Source organism: Quercus lobata, chromosome 8 (assembly GCF_001633185.2).
Source record: "Quercus lobata isolate SW786 chromosome 8, ValleyOak3.0 Primary Assembly, whole genome shotgun sequence".
NCBI classification, from domain to species: domain Eukaryota; kingdom Viridiplantae; phylum Streptophyta; class Magnoliopsida; order Fagales; family Fagaceae; genus Quercus; species Quercus lobata.
In genome coordinates, this window is record NC_044911.1 from 48,744,565 (window position 1) to 48,753,698 (window position 9,134).

Consider the following 9,134-nt stretch of genomic DNA (forward strand, 5'->3'; position numbering starts at 1 on the left):
CCACTTCACTCTTACAAAGGAATAAGGTATCATTTGAGTTACCTTTTTTGAATCTTACGCTGTCTCGTATAATGTTTACCATGCGGAGGAGGAGGTCTTGCATGTCCATCGTCAAATGCCTTGTGCCCAGCTTTATGTCCATGTTTGTGCCCCCTTATCCCACAAGGAGGTTCCCTTGATATGCGTTTCAGCCGACCTTCTGGCTCTGCAGGTAACTCAACAGCTTGCTTAGTCTGAACATGGGGTGGGTCGAAGCCCGAAGAAGGGCTAGTAGACGTACTATGGGAGGGTGGCTCCGTGTACATATCAAGAGGGGTTGGATCAATACCCAGGTCAAAGGATGGAATGGGTGAAAGCTCAAGAAATGACTGTGGGGTGGTGGAGGGATGTCAAACCCAGGACATGGATGTGGGGTAGGTGAAGGGATGGTGGGGCTAGGAGATGGATGTGGGGTGGATGGAGAGGGATCGGGGGTAAGGACAACCCGATGGGTAGCAACAGGCGAACGAGAGCCACGTCCGGCAGAAGCTGTGCTCATGCTTGGCCTTTCAATAGTGCTTGGCCTCTGAGTAGACGCTGCCACAAGAGTAGTTGCCTCCTCATTCAGGACCTCAGGGATAGGAGGTTGTACACGATCAATCTCCTGCACTACCTTCAGCACATCAGTAATGTCCTTATAGTCCTCCGTGCCCATTGGGTGTCACCTCAACAAATGGACGTATCCTTTAATTTGCACATGGAGAAACGACGATTAGTAATGCAATACCTAATCAACAATGCCAATGAACAATAGAGTATAGTAATTTCAACAGTTTATCATTTCACTTGATTATAAATCAAACTCAAGCAAGCTGAATCTAAATTTGTCTAATCATTATACTAAGCACTTCACTAAAGCAACAAACAATAAGGCTCTATAATGAAGCTCAATAGAGAGTAAAAAATATCAACTAGAATTAACCTGCCAGTTTAACAAGGGGTTTGTAGAAAGGATAAAAGGTAAATTACAAATATATTATCGTATGAAACAGCTTAACCAAACATAACTACATAGGAGCTGGTTTAGCTTTATCATACACTCTTTTTGTGCTTTGGATGGACAAAAACCATTCAAATAACCCCATCCCTACAATTCTTACTTACCATATTATAATTGATAGATTTATACTTGAATTCAAGATAAACACTTGATTGGCCATTAAGGAGAATTTGCTCTCAGATGTTAATTAAAACCAGAATTGAATAGATCCAAGTTTATATGCTATAGACAACTACAAAATGTATAGTTGTAACTAATTGAGAATTCAAAAAATAAGTAAAGGCTGCTTGCAAGATGCAAAATGCTGCTATGTAAGGGATGATGTGGAGTTCAAAAATTAATGGGACAATGACAAGTGGAGAATGTTATTCTCATACTAGTGCTTATAAAGAAATAGGAAAAGATTTATGAATGAAGCTCTATTAAGAAGTTACCATTAGAATCAATTTAGCACCGGGGCAATCAATGAACCTCCGAGTTACCCTTTTGAACCAGTCGAAGTACTCATGTTGTGGAGGCATATCACCAAGCACTGCTTCACAAAGCCGTTGAAGGTGATTTCCCCACTTGATGATATGCCCAGCATGTCTCCGCGTCCAATCAACACCAACCTTCCCCCTCAAATCAATCTCATAAAGCACTGTATCAGTGTCAACATGACAGGGAATTTCTTGGATCATCCCAAATTGACGAATGACACAATCCGGTGTATGTTTCTCTACTAGGTGGAAACATACAAGCAGCACCATTGCCGTCCACACGACCCTCCCTGCAACGCACCACAGCGGAAGGTCCTCTAATTCAGCTTCATACGGCTGCCCCACTACCTACAACAGCCAAAAAACAAGTAGATAACATATTAGGCAACAATGTTTATATTTCAAAGTTCACCAAACATATATCTTGTTCCTAAACATGTAAAACAAGGCATTTTCATACCTAGCCTGACAACATTGAAGTTATTTGCTCACGATACCTGTCCCTGAAGATGTGGGCGAGCCTGTGTTTCTTGTTTGGGACCCACAACCACCTACAATCAAAAACAAGGGATCAATATCTACAACTTTCCCACTAAGATAATCATATGATTAAAACTATAATGTAATCAATCTATAATGTAATAAAGTTGTAGGAAACAATTTGCATATAGACTCTCTGAGTTCCAAATCATGGTTATTACGGCTAACTATAACATGTTATTGGGGAGAGCTTGGTTAATGTACACAGTAATTTCAAATAAAGTATTATAACCTTAGCCCAGCCACTCGATTTTCAACTAATCATTACAAACGCACATACTTTGTTATGCTGCATATAGAGTATGTTTTCTAATAAGATAGTTAATCTAATAAACTAAAGCTTGGTTAACTAAGTAGCTTTTATATATTTATAAAATAATAAATAAAAAGAAGTAGCATATATATAAACCTAATAATATAATTTAGGAAATTTGACACAAAATTAGAGTATATTAACCTAATCATATATATTGAACCTCTGTTTAAAATTGTTTAATATTGACTTAAATAATTCCTAGAAGCCTTTAAAATAGATAAATAAAATAAAGTTACATGATTGTGGGCTTAGATAATGATCACATAATGTATATGACGTGTATGAGGTAGAGACTTACTTCAGAGATAGTGGACCACGCATTGAAGGACCATAAGCACCCACTGGCGGGCCACACTCAACTCTCGAGCTCAAATATGGGAACCTAGCCCATGCCCAATACTGGACTAACAGCAAGCACCCACCAATTTGATTGGGTGTCTTATCGCTTGCCCTGCATAACTGAAAGTTCAAAAACGTGTATAAACACCTTTGAACGTTTAGACCCCCAAATTACAACTTAACCAATTCAAGCAATATGTCAAACAACTAGTGTTCGGAAACTTAACATACGCTATAATATGAAATTGGTAAAAACTAACTAAGCCAAAACAAAACACAATCCACAGTAGATAATAAAAAGGCAAAGATAGAGAGGAAGGAAGATGCAAACACAAAGACAACACGCGATGTGTTATCGAAGAGGAAACCGAAGCCCTCGGCGTAAAACCTCTCCGCCACCCTCCAAGCGGTAAACAATCCATTAGAAAATACAGTTGGGATACATGGACAACAATAGACCCTCCAAGCCTAATCTACCCAGTGCACCTAAGCCCTCCAAGCTTCTTGCTCCAACAAGGTTGCGCCGAACCTTTTTCTTTTCTAACTTCCCGGATTCCGCTACTAGACCGTAGCATCAACCAATGAAGATTGGTTCCTTCCTAACTGCTTCCCAGAAATCCAAACAGCTGTCTCACAGTGATGATGATGGTGAGAACCAGGTTTGGTATAATGCCTCTCAAGGATTTGACAATGGAGAGGAAGAGAGTTGAGAAATTTGAAGAGACTCTAATGTATAGATTGTGGGTGAATCAATCTTGTTTTTCTTTAGGGTTTCTCTCTCAAAATTCTCTCTGGAAGCTCTCTCACAATCGTGGGAAAAAGGGGTATTTATACTGGAGTGGGAGAGGAATGTGAAACGTCAGGTTTTTACAAAACAGGGGTGGCTCGCGGCTTGACCTCGCGGCTTGACCAAGTCGCGAGATCCAGTCGCGAGATAACCGTATGGCCAGTTGTCCTGTTTTGTCCTGTAGTGCTTCAGCTTGCATGACTGTTCACCTTCCAGCATGCTTGGCACGTGTGCTGCGTCTGGCGGCTTGCAGCCGCGAGTCACCTGCGAGTCTCTGTTTTCTTGCACACTCTTGAGCAATCTTCACTCTATCTCACTCACTACCCTTACATCAAACCCACCTAAATAGAGGGTTACTAAATGCTGAATTACAAGCAAATTTGGCACGGAATAAAGCCAATTAGATGGTTGAATAAATTCAACCTTACAATCTCCCCCTTTGGCTATTCCGTGACAAAACCCTAAAACAGACTCTAGACTTAACATGTGAGTTGGGAACAGTTGAACAAAACTCACTCACACCTAACTCTAGAAGCTGTGAAGCACTTGAATCATATGGACATAATGCTCCTAAAACACAACAATACACCATGATCATTGTAAGCAGAAAATTATAAAATGCATATGAAACAGGCAATATGTGATCAAGCAAAAAAAATGGAGTTAAGAAACAAATCATGGCTTGATCAACCAAGTGAACACCACAAGGTAGTGATCACAGTGCTCATTCACACTTGGAATGAACACAAGGACATACAAGTTAACAAGCACAAGGCAAGATACTTGTATGCTCAACACTCAACAAATGCATAATACACAAGGTATATGCATCTAGGAACAATCCTACAAGGGCACAAGAGTGACAGTACATAAATCAAAATGCAAGACATTTAGATTAAAGTATTGATTTCAACATAGCATAAAGGCTGCAATAAGCAAAGTACATACCATAAAGCCTACAAATTATGCATAAAACATTAACCCTAAAAGCTTACTAAAGCACATGGGTACAAACACAAAACTTCCTGAATAACATTATCAAAATATATTAAAGTTTAAACCAAGAGTATAGGTTAAGAGTTAGAAACAACTATACACCAAAAACACAGTGTATCAAACCCATATAAACATTAAATACCCAAAACATAAGCATATATAAACAAAGTCTCTGATTTTGACAACTTTGACAACTCCCTCTCAACACATTACTCCCCCTTAAGAGTTGCTTTTCTGCTTCTCATCATCAATATCATCTCCCCCTTTTTGACCGGAATGACCAAAGGGTCACTGTTCATGCTGAGTGGTGAAGCTGTCAAGTTTTGCAGACAAAACATCAATCTGGTCCTGCATGGCTCTCATCCTCTCAGAGTGCTCAGTCTGGACTTCTCTGATTCCATCAAGTCGTTCCAGAATGATTTGGAAAGCATTTGGAGGTGTATCTAAAGAAGTTGATGCTCTAGACCTTTTGCCACTCCTCCTGGGTGTTGAGGTTGATGCATGCCCTGCTGCCTCTGCTTCTGTCTCCATTGGGACACCCTCTCCTTCATCACCTTCATCTTCTTCTCCTGGAAGCCTAACACTTATCCTTTTGCAGGTAAGCTTGTTAATTGCAGAGGGTGTGGACATGGGACTGATGTCTTGAGGGATTGGAACACCCTTCCTTCTAAAAATCCTCATTAGCAAACTGGGAAAGATCAATTTTGGCCTAGAGGTTGTTCTTGTCTCATCCACAATGGTGTCATATATGTGGGAACTTATGTCAATGAAATTCTTTTCTTTGAGATCCATCAGAAAAATTGCTCTAGCACAGTTGATTGTAGTCAACTTCTTTATAGGATAGAGGTTAAACATCATGATTATTGTTAGACACCTCATGTCCACTGGAAAGGCAGTGGTATTCAAACATTTCCTTTCTCTCTGCCCACCTATCCTTTGTTGAACTGTTTCAATAGAAACACTCCTATCCTTGTAATTGATAAATTCCTGATCTTCTAATCCTTCAAGCCCTAGCACATCATCTATGACATGTGCATCCAAAATGAATTCTTTACCTCTAACCCAGCAACTTAACTTATTCTCCTTTATCACAGCATTTGAATAAAATTCCCTAATTAGGGGTTCACACACTACAAGGAAATCACTCAGAAGCTTTTCCCATCCTCTTCCTTCAAAACAGCTGGGGATAAAGGATTGTCTTAAGTCCTCCAAATCTACAAATCTTTCTTGAATAATTCCTACTTTCAAGAAGATATCCTTGTATCTCTCAAAGTGATGAACTGACCTAAACAGTTTAGAATCCATTTTCAATCTTTTGTCAGCCTTCTTTGCAGGAGTTTTCTTCTTCGGAGGTGAGGGAGCCATCTGTGAACAATCAGAAGAGGCCACAACAGCATAGAACAATATATGTGTAGACCTAGTCAGTACCATGTAATTAACAAAGAGATTACAGCCACACAGATGAACTTGAACACTTAAACAATAAGCTACTTAGATCAACCACATGGATAAACAAGCCTAAGATAGGAAACACAAGAACAACATGGAGAAACTATCCAAAAGGCAGATATATGTCATTGAGACATATAATGGAAAAATGATATGACTCACAATCAGCATTTTGAAACTAACAGATGCTCCCAACAGATTAACACAATAGAACATGCACATTCAGCACAGTAAAACACACATCATCAAACGGAACATTTTGAAACAACTCAACAGCTCAAGATCAGATAAAATAAAAGACACACTTAGCTAAGCACAGGATGAAGACCAAAAAGGAAACAACCAAGATCAAAACAAACTTTAGCAACAGCATCCGCAAGCTAAGCATGAACAAAGAGCAATAGCCGAAACACAAACCCATTTCTAAATCATAAACATATGCGAAAAATCAAGGGGAAAAACACAAAATCAAGAAGAAATGAGTTCAAAACTGAAAACCCATACCTGTGACTTGAAGAATTTGAGCAGAAAATATGCAACAATGAAGATTGGAAATGGGAGCACGGAGTGTTTGGGAGGGAGATAGTTTAGAGAGAAGATGAACAGTCACAAATGTTCGAGGGAAAACTGAAAAAGATTTAAAAACTGCTCCTATTTCTGCCAAATACGCGTTTTTCGCGACTTGATTAAGTCGCCACACAATCGCCAGTTTAAGCCACCAAAACACTCAAGGCCAAAAATTTGAAAAAATTTTCTAAGTGTTTTTCGCGACTGGAAGGTCTACCAGCGAGTGAGTCGCGAGCTGAGCCGCGAAAATCTCTGAGTAAACCTCGCGACTGGACCTTCCACTCGCGAACAAGTCGCCAAAAATGACCCGCGAAGACGCGACTGAGTCTCGCGACTTGACATACCCGCGACTGAGCCGCCAAAACAGGGCAAAACTGGATTTTTGAAATTTTCAGATTTTTCAAACAAAATACTTTCCAAAAACACCTAAAACACTCAAAAATCTTTTTGTGCTTGAATTAACAAAGATTGAGCACGTGAAAACACATTTCATCAAGTACAATCACACAAATGAATATGGTATTTATTGAACATAAACTTGTGTGTTGTGTGTGGATATCAACAATGAGATAGTCCTTCGTCTAATGTGAAGCTTCAATGATCAATTCAACCAAGGCATACACAATTAGCACTAGATCATGTGACCCATCTCAATTATAGAAATATGTATATATGACCTCCCACACAACTTGATAACATAACTTGGAGCTTAATATTTGACTCCACTTTCAATCATAACATTTGATCTTTTTGATCTTTTGAGGCAATCACCTCTCATTGTGAGAGTGATATTTGATATTTCTCTTTAATGAACAAGCCTTTGGCCTTTTGAATAAACATTTTCTTTAATATAAAGTCGCTTACCCTTTTTCCTAGTCGAATACTAGAATGTGCGACAGGCTTTTGCAGCTCAATATCTCTTTTCATTTGGAGATTTACATTTGGTGAGCTCTTTTAAGCAAAAACAAAAAATAAATGGTGGGAAGATATATAGACACAAGTCTATGCATGTCTCAAGATCAACATAACCATTCACTAATCATTCATGACAAGTTTGAAGATCTATTTACAACAATCACATAGATTTCAAGATTTTTTCCACAGTGATATGAGTGCATGAAAACAAGCAATGCTCAAAAATGCACAAAGCCATTAGCACAAAGGTACAAGGTAAAACAAGTTTTGAGACAAAAACTCAACAAAGTCAATCAAGCTTTTTGATTTTCTAATTTTTATGTGATTTTTGGATTTTTGACACTAAAAGCAAAAAGATTGATAAAACAAAATAAAAAAATGCACAAGTAGACATGCAAACAACCAACAGTAAAAACAACACGCAAACAAACAAATATCGTCACAAAGCATAGGAAGTATTAATGCATGGACATGTTGTAATGCTTATGCATGAGTACCCTTTTTCACCCACACGTCACTTGCGTTTGGGGTGATTTCCTTATAGGATTGGGTACGGGAGTTAGGGCTTTCAAACCTTCGTGAGAAGCTTTCCAAGCAGTTGGTGAATGCACCAATCATCTTCATCACGTTCATCATTCCGGAATCACCATTCTGATCTCTAGATTGATCACCTGCCCAATTTCTTCTATCATTTCTAGGTCCTCCTGACCTTTGAGGAGTTGCACTATTCTTTGCTCTCAGCTTTTGGCAATTTGGTCGAGTATGCCCTTGAAGTCCGCAATAATGACACACTTAAGTTGCTCTAGGACCTCTTTGTGGTCGTGGGCGTGACTTGGCACGAGATTCAGACCTGCCCACAGATTGATTACGGGGATTCAGCATCCGTTGGTTCACCACATTCTTCTTCTCCTCCACCTTGAGCTTCTCATCAGTAAAGTCAGCTACAACTTGATCTTTGGCCTTTACAAACTTCACTTCTTTAGTAACATTTCCAGATGAACTACTTCCTCCAGTATATCCCAATCCGGATTTGTCTGGAAAGCTCTTTTGAGATGAGATAACATCATCTAGCTTCTTGGTGGTGACCCTCTCTATTTTAGCATTTGCTTGCACAACCTCATTCTCAAGAAATCTCACTTTTGTGTAAGTTTCGGACAACTCACCATTCAGTGTTTCTATCTCACATTTGGCCTCCCTATATCGGATTAGGAGACTTTTGTAGTCCTCCTCAGCCTTCTTCATTTTTCTCACAGCAGCCTTGGCCACCCTTGTGTACTCACCCGACTTCTCCGAGAGTGAGTTATAATTCTCTTGAAGATTTGTTGTGCTTTCATCTTCTTCAGCATCTGATTCTTCAACAATTCCTAGTGATTCATCATCACTATGTTCTCCAAGGTCTCGTACAAGCAGATTCAACTCATCTGAAGACTCAACATGAGCAATAGTCATAAAAGCCGAATAGTTCCCCTCTCCATCACAGCTCTCTTCAGATTTTGAGTCAGACGAATCTGAGTCACTCAAAGTCGTGGCATACACTTTACCTTTCGATTTCAAATAATTCAGACATTCCTTCTTAAAGTGTCCATGCCCGTTACATTCGAAGCAAGTGACACCTTGTGTGGGTTGGGATTCTTTTCCATCTTTCTTTTTGAATTCCCTTTTCTCCCTTCCAGAACTTTGGAATTTTCTTTTATCATCAAATTTGCC